Below are 15,462 nucleotides of genomic sequence, written 5' to 3' on the forward strand. Positions count from 1 at the left end.
CGTTTCAACATAACGTCGTATGACGGACCGAACCACTCTGAGGAAGACGTTAGTATTTTTTTTCTATGTTTAGTAATAACAAAGTTCCTCATCTGGGTTCAATCCCCACGGATGTCTGCTATTTAATCAAATTATATACTCGGATTCCATTTTCCTAAGAATCCGTTCCCTATCAACCCCTCTTGGGGTCAGCAGCACCCTGTCAAACCCGAAAAATTACATTTTATAAATTTTCCCTCCATGTATCAGACCACAGTGGCGGGCCACCGGATAGTTTGCATCATTATTTCTGATGGCACGCCAATGTTCCAAAATTCGTTTTTTCGTAGGAAAAATTGTACTCCCCACTTATCAAAGCCCACATGGGCAAAAAGTTACATATAGCAAAGTCAGTTACAATTCAATTTTTTTTTGATTTTGACTTCTTTGCCTGTCGGTAACATGTATTTTTGCAATTCACGCTATTTTTGCAAGTCTTATACTTTGCACATTTGTAAAAGCCCTGTTAACTACCTAGAAAAGTCTCCCTATTCTTGATCAGATATCTATGTACCAACATATCCTGCAGGGAGATATTACACATACACATCATACAATTTCCTTTCCATTCAATTCTGTGAAAGAAATGCCGGCACTCCAGACTTCCTTCCACCGCAAACACTATTTGCACACCGATTGTACAATGCAACATCTTTTGTTATCAAACCAGCAGATAAAGGGGACAATGTGGTGCTATGGAATATAGATAAGTATAAGCAGGAGGCAAGGAAACAATTGGAATTGTCACACTCTTATGAGATCTCAACGACAAAGGCATATAAGGCCTCTATTAAGTCTTATCATTCACTACTATTAGAATGGTATTGAGAGAGCGTAGCTTATATAATCTAGATTAACATGAAATGTTTATGAATTAATGTGTGATAATGCCGCATAGAAACTGTAGTAATGATTTTTCGCTTAAACGTGCACTTGAAATGGGACCACGGGGAGTGGCCGCCAATGTATACCTGGATTAATAAAAATGACTAACGTTATGAATTGATATAAAGAATAAGTTTATACTAATTATTAATGATTGCATTATTGAATTTGTGCTGAAATCCTCGTAGGCCCTAAGTTAGCATGAGCCGAAGCTTAGCTGCTTGGCTCTCATATTAAACGTATTTTCCTATCTTGCAGTGTGCTGACTCGCAAAAGGACATGACCCCTTGTTGTTTTCTTCAAACTAGAAGCTGAATGTAACCATAGCAGATCCGTTCCCATGAAATCCCCATTGTTTGTAAAAACTGTTAGTCAAAATGCAACAGTGCAGATTAATGTAATGTACAAGGTCGTTCAAACCGGTGAAGAAAATGGAGCTATTGACGAAAAGATGTGCAAAGAATTACAGAAGGATGAAATCATACCGGACGTGCTACCTCCGAAGACGTCAATCAGGTGGACCAATAAAAAGCTTGTAAAATAATATGGGGTGAAAGATTAATGACATAATCAATTTCCTAATTGGGTAAAGATAATGGGGTATAACCAAGATCCAATAAAATTTTAGGGGAATGTACAACGAAAAAGGGATAAAAACCCATGACACAGAGAACCATTAGAATTAGGTAGGGAATCCTATTGATTTTATCCAGAAACTTTGTCACTCTGTTTGGGGACTTACTTTGGTTTTACTTAAACCATCCTTTCCTTAGATTGCCCATTTTGCACTTTACCTCCTTATGAGGGAAGTGCCCCCTTTTGCCCTGGAGCTGAATTCTGATGGATGGCAATTAGACTGATGTCCTGAAGACAAAGACTGAACCTGAGGGCTGACCTAAATCCTGGAGGGTAATTATGACAATGAAACTGTGATTCGTCTGTTTGCTTTTCCTTTTTAGGTACCAACTGCTTACTTTTGACCGGGACCATAGTTAGATGTTTTCCAAATTGATGTTCTAAATTGTTTTGCATGAAGCCCAACATGCCAATGCTAATTAGTGGTTAGGACAGGTGTTCACTAAATTGACGCAAATAAACAACTGAATCTATGCTTTGTTGAACTGACGCGTTATTGACACTCTGTTAAACTGATCTATGTTCACGCCATGTTATGTTTTGATGTTTGTGATTCTTGCCTTAATGAAATCTTATCAAAGTTGCCATATTGTGACTATGTTATTATGTTTCTTGGTTTTGAGATTAACACACCTCCTTTTATAATTGTAACTAATAGGGAATAAAAACTCATAAAATTCTACTAAACTGGTGTGGTCATTCATGACTGCAAGGTCATGGTAGTGTTTTGAATTTGGTTAATGACTTTGACTAAAGTGAAATGTATTGTTGTGATAAATATTGATGACATTATTGACTTATTGATTGACATATTGATTAGCTATCTCGTCCTAAGGTGTCTCTCAACTGGGTCAAAAGATTCATTAGCCTAAAACGAGTCCTGATGTGTGATAAATCATAAAGGGACGCGTTAACAGTTCGATCAAGGTTTGCTGAGTAGGGGAGAATTTCAATTTTTGACCGTTAAGAAACCAGTTGCACCATGTTTCTATAGGTTACCCAAGATTCACAAAGATAAGGATAATCGGCCTGGGAGACCAATAGTATCGGCAAGAGAGTTCTCTAGAAAACACATCTATTTATTTGGATTATTTCCTATGCCCTTATGTTTTAAGCTTAGCATCTTATTGCAGGGATAGCATGGATTTTATTACGAAAATCCAGGATATTCCTTGGAAGCAAAGCTATATTATGGTAACTGTTGATGTGGTGTGTCTGTATACGAGCATTGAGCATCAATTAGGAATCGGATGTATGAGCATACTAGAAAGTTATTGAAAACGTTAAAATTTTGCTTGGAAAATAACTTTTTTATATGAGGATAATTGGTTCAGGCAGGTTACAGGGACAGCAATGGGAAGTTGCTTTGCTCCGAGTTTTGCATGTCTTTTTATGGGTTGGTGGGAAACTCAGCTTGTAATGAGAGGAGAATGAGAAATGGATGAAACATTTGATCTTTTGGACAAGATTTATTCATGACATCTTTATCATTTGGGATGGGCCCGAGAATATCCTGTTAGACTTTTTGAATTGGTTACAGAGGAATGAATTCAATTTGAAATTTACATATAAATGGGATAGACAGGCTATGGAGTTTTTAGATGATCTGGTTACCATAGAGGGAGAAGAGGTGACAACAAGTTTGTATAGGAAAAGTACGGCGGGCAATACTATCTTGCATGCAAAGAGTGATCACCCCTCCAAATTGAAATGGAGCATACCCTATGGATAACTGTTGCGAGCAAAAAGGAACTGCAGTACAATAGTCAACTTTGAGAAAGAACAAAGTAACATGAGTGCTAGGTTTAGAGCTAGAGGCTATTGAAAAAATGTACATAAACTTAATCATACACCATAGCTGCTAGGCATATGTTTATCTTTATTATGTTGCCATGTGCTCGACAAACCTTCTGAACTTTGATGTTTGATCTTGTGCTCACAGCCTTGGGCTGCAATCTTCTTATCGCTGCCATTTACTTTTTCCAATCACAGTTCCGAGAATTGTCATGCTTAATCAGTAACTGCCAGAACAGGTTCGTACAGGTCGTTGCCACCTCCTGCCAGCTGCATCTGTACCTTCTCCCACCACACGTATCCCTGAAATATTGTGAAGGCCGCAGAGGACCTTGAAGATGCTAGGGGTGGAGTTGTCCTCTGACTAAGCAGTTTTGTGTGTATATAAGGTTGGGTGCCCCGGAGTGAAGGGGCAGCCTCCGTAGGATAGTCACTTGACAGTCCTGGGACTCTGTATTAGCTCGAGCTATAATCCATGTAATAAACTACTCTTTATTCCTCCAGTTGGTGACTCTGCCTGATTTATGTACTCTCTGCTAAACGGACCCTGAGGACAAGGGTGTCCCTCCACCGCTGGGAAGGAGACCCCGGGTGGGGGTCTAATCTTTCCTGGTTCCTCACTATCCCGGCAGAGTTATTAAGGAAGCTTGTAGAAAAGTAGCAAATATCAAACAGGACAGCCTTTTGACTCCAAGGAGACAAGAGAAGGGTGATAGTGAGGTGAGATGTATTACTACCTTTAATGCGAATTCCAACAAAATTAGGGATATTTTGAAACAATGCTGGCATCTCGTTAAGACAGATAGAATTATAGGCCCGATGATGAGTCTTTATCCAGAGATCACATACAGAAAGAGTAGATCTTTACGTGACATTAGTACACAGCTATGTAACGAAGAAAGAGACAGGATTTATGAAACAAATAGTTTTTTATAAATGTGCTAATTGTAAGGCATGTGAATACAGTAAGAATCTTAAAACCTACACATTACCCACAGGGGAGGAAAATAAGATTGATAAATTCATAAATTGTAACTCTGATTTTACCATCTACGTTATAAAATGTCCATGTGATTTATGGTATGTGGATAGCACTATCTTTCCAGTGAAAAAATGTATATTGGACCACTGGCGGCCTATAAGAAAGAACGATGCCAATTATCCTATAGCGCGACCCTGTTGGCAAGCACATGATGAGAAAGTTGACAATATGTTATTTTTTGGAATTGGCAGGGTCGTGCTGTCCCCAAGAGGACGAGACGGGGAACGAATCCTAAGGAAGATGGAATTGGAGTATATAATTAGACTTAATAGTAGAGCCCCTTGGGGGTTAAACCAAGACGAAGAACTTTATGTACATGTGGGATGAGGTATATGAGAAATTTTTGGAGGGAAACAGGCATGGTTCTCCTAACGGGTGCTCAGAGATTTAGTCTACACCATCCTATTATTCAATGTATTAATATTGATTAATTTTGTGTACCTGTAATTATTGAGTGCTAGATGATAAGTTTTTTTGGGGAGAAAAGTATTTTGCAGGGGTGGCTCTAAAAGATTATAAAGGATTGAAAGTAGTCAAAATTTGATGTTATTTATAGGAGATGATGGGTAGAAAAGGGCCATAAATGATCAAGGATGAATTAAGAATATATAAATGTGCACAAGATGGAAAGAATGAAATGAAATAATAGAGTGATGATATGGAATGTTTAGAATGGTATTAGGTATTTGAGTGAAATATTTCATAGTAAGGATTTTTTCTATGTTTATTGATGGACAGGATATAATGTCAAGGGGTGGTGGAGCTTGTTTTTTTCAATTTAGAAGGTGGGCTAGGAAGAAGACCGATTTGGTCGAAACGTGTTGACCTTAACCTTTTGAGTTTTCAGTTTGTACAATCAGTGTGCAAACAAAGCGTTTGCAGTAGAAGCAAGTCTGGAGTGCCGGCATTTATTTCACAGAATTGAATGGAAAAGAAACTGTAGGATGTTTACGGAGCCTGCATCCAGAGCCGAGCACCAACCGCGTAGGCGGTAGTAGTCAGCTGTTGCAGGACACCTTTGGGAATATATATATATATATATATATATATATATATATATATATACACACACATATATATATATATATATATATATATATACACATATATATATATATATATATGCATATATACACATATATATATATATATATATATGCACATATACACACACACACATATATATATATATATATATATATATGGCCTCCCTCACCACCATACAGTCACGCCAGCCGCGCAGCTTAATAGTACATACAAAAATGTATGTGTTAATCTGAAGAGGATAGTGTACAAGAAAACACACAACAGCACTGGGAACCAACATGTTTTATACCACAAACTGTTATTATTTAATAGTTTCCCTAATGTATACAGCAATGAGAAATGTACTGATAGGGAGAGGAAAAAGGGGTTTTAAATAAAAAAGTTGTTAGGTCCAACTATATGAACTGATGTAGAGTTGACCATATATTGAATATAATTTATATCATTGGCCTAAATGATGCTTTAATATCAATAGATTTTTATTTGAGATCACCCGAAGCACAGAGATGAAGGTTTTATTCAGACATTTGTTTTCATGGCTTCACAATAATTAACACATTATTTGTAAAAAGTTTTTAGTTCATTTTATTTAATCAGAAGAAAGCACACTGCACTGCTGGATTTATTAATTTGACAAAATCTGAAGTGTAATATACCAGTCCCAGTGGAAGCTGCAAAAAGCTAACAGTGGTCTTGAAGACATTGCCTGCTGTTTTTGGAGCATCAGCTGGTGATTTTTGAAAGTGGTGGGCTTTAATACTTTCTCTGAACCTTAGAGAGTAGAGTGTGAAGCAAATAGGCCTGACATTTTCTAGGGAGTTTTTTGGAGGGGTGGGGCAAGTCTCCCCTGGTGAACATTTGAAAAAATGAGAATGAATGTGCATTTTAAAGCAGTTTCACCTACATTTGCTAAAAAAAAAAAAAAAAAAAAAAATTGCATAGTCTCTGCTCATTAAATATTCAAGTATTTGATGTGCTTGCCAATTTAACAGAATGCTCCAAAGAAGAGTTCACCCTATTTTGTTTTCAAAATGTGATAAAGGTCCTCCCATGTGACAAAAAATACTTCCAAAGTGCCAGATACAGCATATTGTCATGGGTGCTCCACATATGACACATTACCCTTAAGACTGAAAATTACACACAATATACCATAGCCAGATTTTTGCCATTAGTGCCAACCATAAACGTGAGTGATCCTAACATCAAAAATTACCTCTAGTATCTCAGGACCAGCACTTTGTCCTAATTCTCCCACTCTTATATACCATGGTTGTCCTCCATTACGAAACAAATTTCGGTAAATGTGCTGGCATTCAGACATCTGTGGCCATTCTACCAAGAATTTTCTCCAGTATGCCAGCAATTTTTCAAAGTTACCTGTAAGGAAATGCCTCCTTGGCATAGTTACCCCCTAACGTTTTGCCTTTTGTGGATGCCAGTTATGATTGAATGTGTGCTGGGACCCTGCTAACCAGGCCCCAGCGCCAGCATTCTTTCCCTAAACTGTACCTTTGTTCCCACAATTGGCACATCCCTGGCACCCAGATAAGTCCCTTGTAAATGGTACCCCTGGTACCAAGGGCCCTGATGCTAGGGAAGGTCTCTAAGGGCTGCAGCATGTCTTATGCCACCCTGGGGACCCCTCACTCAGCACATGCACACTGCCTCACAGCTTGTGTGTGCTAGTGGGGAGAAAATGACTAAGTCGACATGGCACTCCCCTCAGAGTGCCATGCCAACCTCACTCTGCCTGTGGCATAGGTAAGTCACCCCTCTAGCAGGCCTTACAGCCCTAAGGCAGGGTGCACTATACCACAGGTGAGGGCATATGTGCATGAGCACTATGCCCCTACAGTATCTAAGCCAAACCTTAGACATTGTTAGTGCAGGGTAGCCATAAAGGGTACATGGTCTGGGAGTTTGTCAAACACGAACACCACAGTTCCATAATGGCTACAATGAAATCTGGGAAGTTTGGTATCAAACCTCTCAGCACAATAAACGCACACTGACGCCAGTGTGGAATTTATTGTAAAATGCATCCAGAGGGCATCTTAGAGATGCCCCCTGAATACCAGTCTGACTCCTAGTGCTAGGCTGACCAGTTTCCGTCAGCCTGCCACAACCATACAAGTTTCTGGCCACAAAGGGAGAGTGCCTTTGTCACTCTGTGGCCAGGAACAAAGCCTGTACTGGGAGGAGGTGCTTCTCACCTCCCCATGCAGGAACTGTAACACCTGGTGGCGAGCCTCAAAGGATCATGCCTTTTGTTACAGCAGCCCAGGGCATCCCAGCTAGTAGAGATGTGCGCCCCTCCGGCCGCTGCCCCCACTTTTGGCAGCAAGTTTGGAGGAGATAATGAGAAAAACAAGGAGAAGTCACCCACCAGTCAGGACAGCCCCTAAGGTGTCCTGAGCTGACGTGACCTCTGCCTTTAGGAATCCTCCATCTTGAGTTTGGAGGATTCCCCAATACGATTAGGGATGTGCTCCCCTCCCCTCAGAGAGGAGGCACAAGGAGGGTGCAGCCACCCCCCAGGACAGTAGCCACTGGCTACTGCCCTCCTGACCTAAACACACCCCTAAATCTAGTACTTAGGGGCACCCCAGAACCCAGGAAATCAGATTCCTGCAACCTACAACAAAAAGGACTGCTGACCTGAAAGCCCTGCAGAGACGATGGAGGCAACATCTGATTTGGCCCCAGCCCTACCAGCCTGTCTCCAGACTCAAAGAACCTGCACAGCGACGCATCCGAAAGGGATCAGCGACCTCTGGAGCCTCAGAGGACTGCCCTGAACCCAAAGGACCAAGAAACCCCCGAGAACAGCAGCACTGTTCACAAACAGCAACAACTTTGCAACTTTTGAAGAACTCACTCTTCCCGCCGGAAGTGTGAGACTTCACACTCTGCACCAGACACCCCAAGCTCAAGATCCAGAGAACCAACACTACAGGGAGGACTCCCAGGCGACTGCGACCCCGTGAGTAACCTGAGCTGACCCCCCTGGGCCCATACAGCGACACATGCAGAGAGAATCCAGAGTCTCCCCCTGACCGCAACTACCTGGAACAAAGAACCCAACGCATGGACCAAGCACTGCACCCGCAGCCCCCAGGACCAGAAGGAACGGAACTCCAGTGCAGGAATAACCCCCAGGCGACCCTCTGTCTAGCCCAGTTGGTGGTTGGTCCAAGAAGCCCCCCTGTGCCCTGCCTGCACCGCTAGAGACACCCCCGGGTCCCTCCATTGATTCCTATTGAAAATCAGAAGCCCGGTAAGCACACTGCACCCGGCCGCCCCTGCGCCGCTGAGGGTGTGTTTTGTGTGCCTACTTGTGTCCCCCCCAGTGCTCTACAAAACCCCCCCTGATCTTCCCTCCGAAGACGCAGGTACTTACCTGCTGGCAGACTGGAACCAGAGCACCCCTGTTCTCCATAGGCGCCTATGTGTTTTGGGCCCTCATTTGACCTCTACACCTTACCGGCCCTGTGTTGCTGGTGCAGTGACTTTGGGGTTGCCTTGAAACCCCAACAGTTGGCTGCCTATGCCCAGAAACCTGAACTGGTAAGTACTTTATTTACCTAAAAAACTAACCAATATTTATATTGGCCTGGAATAAGTCTTTGAGTGTGGGTTCCTCATTTATTGCCTGTGTGTGTACAACAAATGCTTAACACTACCCTCTGATAAGCCTACTGCTCGACCCCACTACCACAAAACAGAGCATTCGAATTATCTAATTTTGCCACTATCTTACCTCTAAGGGCCCAAAACACATAGGCGCCTATGAAGAACTGGGGTGCTCTGGTTACAGGTAAATACCTGCGTCCTCGGAGAGCAGAATAGTGGGGCTTTGTAGGGGGGGGTAGGACACAAGCCCACAAAACACACCCTCAGTGGTACAGGGGCGGCCGGGTGCAGTAGGCAAAGTAGGCATCGGGTTTGCTATTGAAAGCAATGGAGGGATCCAGGGGTCACTTAGGCGATGCAGGCAGGGCACAGGGGGGGCTTCTCGGGCCAGCCACCGACTGGGCTAGGATGAGGGCCGCCTGCTGGTCACTCCTGCACTGGTAGGTGGTTCCTCTCGGTCCTGGGGGCTGCGGGTGCAGTGCTTGGTCCAGGTGTCTGGTTCCTTTGTTACCATGCAGTTGCGGTCAGGGGTAGCCTCTGGATCCTCTCTGCAGGTGTCGCTGTGGGGGTGCAGGGAGGTCGGCTCAGGCGGCCACGTCATTGGAGTCGCCTGGGAGTCCTCTCTGTAGGTTTGTTTCTCTTGAACTCGAGCCGGGGATGTCAGGTGCAGAGTGTGAAGTCTCACGCTTCCGGCGGGAAGGGAGAGTCTCTTTGAAAGTTGCTTAAAAGTTGCAAAGTTGTTACAGTTTCTGAACAGTGCCGCTGTTCTTAGGAGTTTTTTGGTCCTTAGGTTCAGGGCAGTCAGTCCTCTGAGTCCTCAGAGGTCGCTGGTCCCCATTGGATGCGTCGTTTGCAGGTTCTTTGTGTCTGGAAACAGGCTGGTAGGGCTGGGGCCAAGTCAGTTGGTGTCTCCATCGTCTCTGCGGGGCTTTCAGGTCAGCAGTCCTTTCTTCACGTTGCAGGAATCTGATTTCCTGGGTTCAGGGTCGCCCCTAAATACTACATTTCGGGTGTGATTAGGTCTGGGGAGGCAGTAGCCAAGGGCTACTGTCCTTGAGGGTGGCTACACCTTCTTTGTGCCTCCTCCCTGAGGGGTGGGGGGGGCACATCCCTATTCCTATTGGGGGAATTCTCCAAACTCAAGTTGGAGGATTTGTAAAGGCAGGGGTCACCTCAGCTCAGGGCACCTTAGGGGCTGTCCGGACTGGTAGGTGACTCCTCCTCCTTTTTCTCATTATCTCCTCCAGCCTTGCCGCCAAAAGTAGGGGCCGTGGCCAGAGGGGCGGGCATCTCCACTAGATGGGATGCCCTGGGGTGCTGTAACAAAAGGCATGAGCCTTTGAGGCTCACCGCCAGGTGTTACAGTTCCTGCAGGGGAAGGTGAGAAGCACCTCCACCCAGTACATGCTTTGTTCCTGGCCACGGAGTGACAAAGGCACTCACCCCATGTGGCCAGAAACTCGTCTGGTTGGGGCAGGCTGGCAGAAACTGGTCAGCCTAGCACTAGGAGTCGGATTGGTATTCCAGGGCATCTCTAAGATGCCCTCTGGGTGTATTTTACAATAAATCCAACACTGGCATCAGTGTGCATTTATTGTGCTGAGAAGTTTGATACCAAACTTCCCAGATTTCAGTGTAGCCATAATGGAACTGTGGAGTTCATAACTGACAGACTCCCAGACCATATACTCTTTATGGCTACCCTGCACTTACAAGGTCTAAGGTTTGGCTTAGACACTGTAGGGGCATATTGCTCATGCAACTATGCCCTCACCTGTGGTATAGTGCACCCTGACTTAGGGTTGTAAGGCCTGCTAGAGGGGTGACTTACCTATGCCACAGACAGTGAGAGGTGGACATTGCACCCTGAGGGGAGTGCCATGTCGACTTAGTCATTTTCTCCCCACCAGCACACACAAGCTGTGAGGCACTGTGAGTGAAGGGTCCCAGAGTGGCATATTACATGCTGCAGCCCTTAGAGACCTTCCCTGGTCACAAGGCCCTTGGTACTAGGGGTACCATTTATAAGGGACTTATCTGGGTGTCAGTGCTGTGCCAATTGTGGCAACAGAGGTACAGTTTAGGGAAAAAAACACTGGTGCTGGTGCCTGGTTGGCAGGGTCCCAGCACACTTTCAATCATAACTGCCATCAACAAAAGGTAAAAAGTTAGGGGGTAACCATGCCAAGGAAGGCATTTCCTTACACTTGTGCATTTGATTATTTAGCTCTGAGGTAAATTTGGATAATTAGCATTAATGCCACTGTGTGTACTTCAAGCCACATTACATAGCTCATGGTAGCAGTTTATTAAACTGAATTATGCTCAGTCCCATTGAGAGTAAATGTGATTAGACAAAGAGCAAGGTCACAATAGGGGCAACTGAAATTATGCAGCCCGGAAGACCAAATTATTCGTCAGGGGTGAATAAATTGTGCAGCACAAAAAGGCAAATTAGTAAGCATAATGCAACACATTTTGTGACGGTATTACTTCATTACAGTGTCCTTTTATTTACACTTCTTAACACTGTCCGAGCATAGGTTGTACCTCAATAGTACAAGTGTAACACCCAAGAATGGCAATAAGCAACCGAAAGGTGTCAGGTCAACCTTTACGAAGGACCTCGTCGAAGCGGCAACAGAAATTGCAGCATTTTTATTAACTTTTGATCCTTTTTTTTTGTATCTGCAGATTATGCAGCAGGTAATGGATTATGTGATAAATGCAGCAAGTCACTATTATGTGGAAAACACCATAGCAACAAAATAACATAATTCAAATGGCCCTGGCTATAACCTGTGGATGTGCAACGTACTGCAACAGGATATCAGAATAGAAAATGCTCACATTTGGAACCTTACTGTACTGGTGAGAATAAATTCAGCACAGCACAATATCTTAAATGATAAACCGGTTATTTATTTTACCACAGCATCTAGCAGATAACAGACACATTCTAGTAGGCATTGTAATGCCACATTTATTCTTAGATAATGGTCAAACATTTATGATATCCTTGTAGCTGCTCATCCAATGATGCATGCACGTCAGTATCTAAATAGTATAGTGTGTGTCCTACCGGACAGTATTTCTGCACACATCATACACAGACTAAAATACATAAACTTTCTCAGAACCCCCATACAGACACTGGCACAATGGAGGACCGGGAGGGAGCTCACTGTCCTGGGCCGTAGTACCACTGCACTTGCGTCATCACCGGCGGGTTACACTGTCCTCGCGCCCCCAGTGCCACCACCCAGCTGCAGCCGGCCTCAGATATGAGCTAGGGTCGCCACTGGCCTATTTAATTCCGACATGAAAATGTTAATGTCTCAGCCAGTACAAACGGGGGGGGGAATGCCGGCTTTAGGGGATTTTGCGCTTTCCCAGTGTACAGTATTTATACAAACAGTTCACTTTAAAATATGTTCTAGAGGTTTCTTAATGACCCCTGACTAGGGCTGCCACCTGGCTGGTCTTCTAATGGCACCAGCCTCTCGGCAGTACAGAAATAAGCAAAGTCGCCCAACGTCGTTATTTACAGCCCTTATCTTACATATTTCAAACAGCAAATCTGAATAGAAAACTAGAGCTGCAAGGACTTCTGACTAATAGGTAAAGAAAATACAGACAAAAAAGGCATGTTACAAACCAATACATTCGATTTTATTCAGTCGTATTTACTATCGTGTCCAGGCCTTTGCACTCTTCAAACTACAACAACTGGCTGGTACTTTTCTTCGAGAAAGGGACCAACCCTACCTCTGATAATTACTATTAAAGTGAAAAAACATCTCAAAGTTTGGCCGCATTTCACAGGTGCATTCTCTATGGCCTCTTCTGACGGAGGCACAAATGTAATTTTTGTGTGGGCCAAATGTCCTTTTTGTGTGGGCCCGGCCCACCTGACCCACCCACTACAACCAGGCCTGGTCTGCAAAACCAGTATGTCTCGCCTTCGGGACTTACTTGCTTTGCTAATGATTTTTAGCAATGCTATACAACATCCCTCAATGCTGTGAAGTATAGCTAAAGAATAAGACATCCTATGACCCGGCTGCCCTTGTCATGATGTAGGCATCTGCACCATGCATACGTGTGCCTATATACTAACGAAAGGTTATTCTTTATGTATCAATCGGATTTCGATCACTAAATAAAAGTGAAAAATAAACTAGCAAAAGCATCCGGACCAAGGGCAGGTCAGTCTTTGCCAGTCACAGCCCAGAAAAGGAAGGGCTGGCCCCACACGTGACATTACATTTTGTATATATATATTTACACACTTTTCGAAAAATGTTGTAATGTTGTCCATTAATGCAGACGAGTCCTAGAGGACAGAAAAAAATATAGAGTCCTAGCCTGGTCCCCTCTTCATAATTTAGGAATAGGATCGTAACTCTGGCAGAAGAGGCTCAATCCGAAGGCAATAATTCAAAGCAAGAAGCAGATTTTCTTTGCATCAAGAACGCAAGAATACTGGTAACTTTAACACGCTCCCCAAGATAAATTAAAACAGAATCCCACCACCGGGGGAAGGCCGATTTTATCAGGTAGAGGATCCTTCTCGAGCCACTCAGGATTTTGTTAATTTTTTTTTTTTTTTTTTTTTTTTTTTAAGAACCCCATAGTACAAGTTACTTCAACATATTTAAAAGACACTAAGGATCTACTGAACTTACTCCAAGAAGTTAATTTGGAACCAGAGGGCAACCTGCTGGTAACCTTGGATAGTGAGAGTCTTTACACCAGCCTTCTGCAAAATGAAACAATGTGGGTCATCAGGCTGGAAGAGATTAATACCCCATGCCAGCTCGTATTGTAGTGTTCACGTTTGGCCCCGATGGAAAACTTTTTCGAGTTTGAAGGAACCTAGTTACAAATATTCGGTACATCTATGCGCAGTACATTTGCGCCCAGTGTACGGAACTTCAGGTGTATGATCCTGTGTATGAACAACTTCCATAGAAGAATTATCAAACTAGTGAACCGATACATAGACGATGTTCTGATCATATGGAAAGGACAACAAACGTTGGATCATTTTGTTTTAAAGTGGATCAGTGAACAGGACACAAGCCTGAAGGCCACACATACGGAGGATGCGAGCACAATCACTTTTCTGGATGCAATTGTCTTAATAGGATGTTAAATTCGATACAAGAACTTATTATAAGCCAACAGATAAAAATACGCTCTGTTACAATTTGATAGTTTCCACCCAAGGGCACTAAGATAACATTTTCCCTATGGCCAGTTTTTGAGACTCGGGAGGAACTGTGGTAAATTGGCAGAATTTAATCTACAAGAGAAGTCCCTCACAGAGAAACTACGTGACCGTAAGTATCTAGAGAGGATCATTAGGTCCACTAGGAAATGTGCACGTAATCAAAATAGGGAAGCCCTATTAGAAAACCAGATCAGAAGAGAAGATACCATACCCTTACATGTGTTACAACTTACAGTACCATTTCTAACCAAGTGTCAAAAAGCAATAAACAAGCACTGGAGTGTACCAGTGACAGGGAACTTGCATTGGGAAAAAGCCCTGTTCACTTTCAAAGCAGCAAGGAGTCTAAAGGACTGCCTAGATACCACTCGCCCAAGAATAACCAGAGTCCAAAGAAACACTGTGCTAAACCACTGGGTTTACCAGAAATAGATTGTCACTATTCGCGTGGGAACTGCAGCATATGTCACCTGACTTCCGCCACAAAGACAATGAATTTAGAACCAGGAAAAATGTGGACTATAACGAGACAAACAAGTTGCAACTCTATGCATGTCATATACATGATCACATGCCCTTGTCAGCTAAGGTCTATATAGGCATGACTAACAGCAGAGTTAAAAATCAGGATTTCCGAGCATCACAGCTATATAAGAGGCAAATGCAAAAACACAAAGGTGAGGGATCAATTCCTTAAAAAAGGACACATGCCCACTGGCATGTGCTGCGTGGTAACTGAGCTAATCTGGATAACTTACAAAATAGTCTTTTTGAAAAAGAGCAATAATGGATTTATTGTTTGTCTACACACAGAGTAGGGCTTAACGACGACATTCAATGGAACACAGTACTTGCAAAGTAGTTCCCCGTTTGGATGGGACAGTCCACCCTGTTTTCTCTGTGAGCACATTAATGCTTCCCCTCTGACTTCCCTTTGCAGAGCTTCATGCTAATAAGACTCTAGGGTAGATCCAGGCCACTCGGGGGATTATGTTTACATATGGGCAGACACTTGGGAAGATCATTCAGTATCACCCAGTCTCTGCCACTTATATCACAAATGCAGGGTCGGCATGTCAGTAGAGTGAAAACATATGGCTTAGAGCACATAGGGCCTCATTACAACCTTGGCAAGTGACCACCACCG

At 43.2% G+C, this 15,462-nt stretch overlaps 1 protein-coding gene across 1 annotated transcript in view; it reads right to left on the bottom strand.

Annotated features, from left to right (window-relative positions):
• PRIM2 (DNA primase subunit 2) overlaps positions 1-15,462 on the bottom strand; it is an 801,093-nt gene that overhangs the window by 569,690 nt on the left and 215,941 nt on the right. The gene's annotated exons all lie outside the window — the stretch shown is intronic.

This window comes from Pleurodeles waltl, chromosome 5, assembly GCF_031143425.1.
Source record: "Pleurodeles waltl isolate 20211129_DDA chromosome 5, aPleWal1.hap1.20221129, whole genome shotgun sequence".
Lineage (NCBI taxonomy): Eukaryota > Metazoa > Chordata > Amphibia > Caudata > Salamandridae > Pleurodeles > Pleurodeles waltl.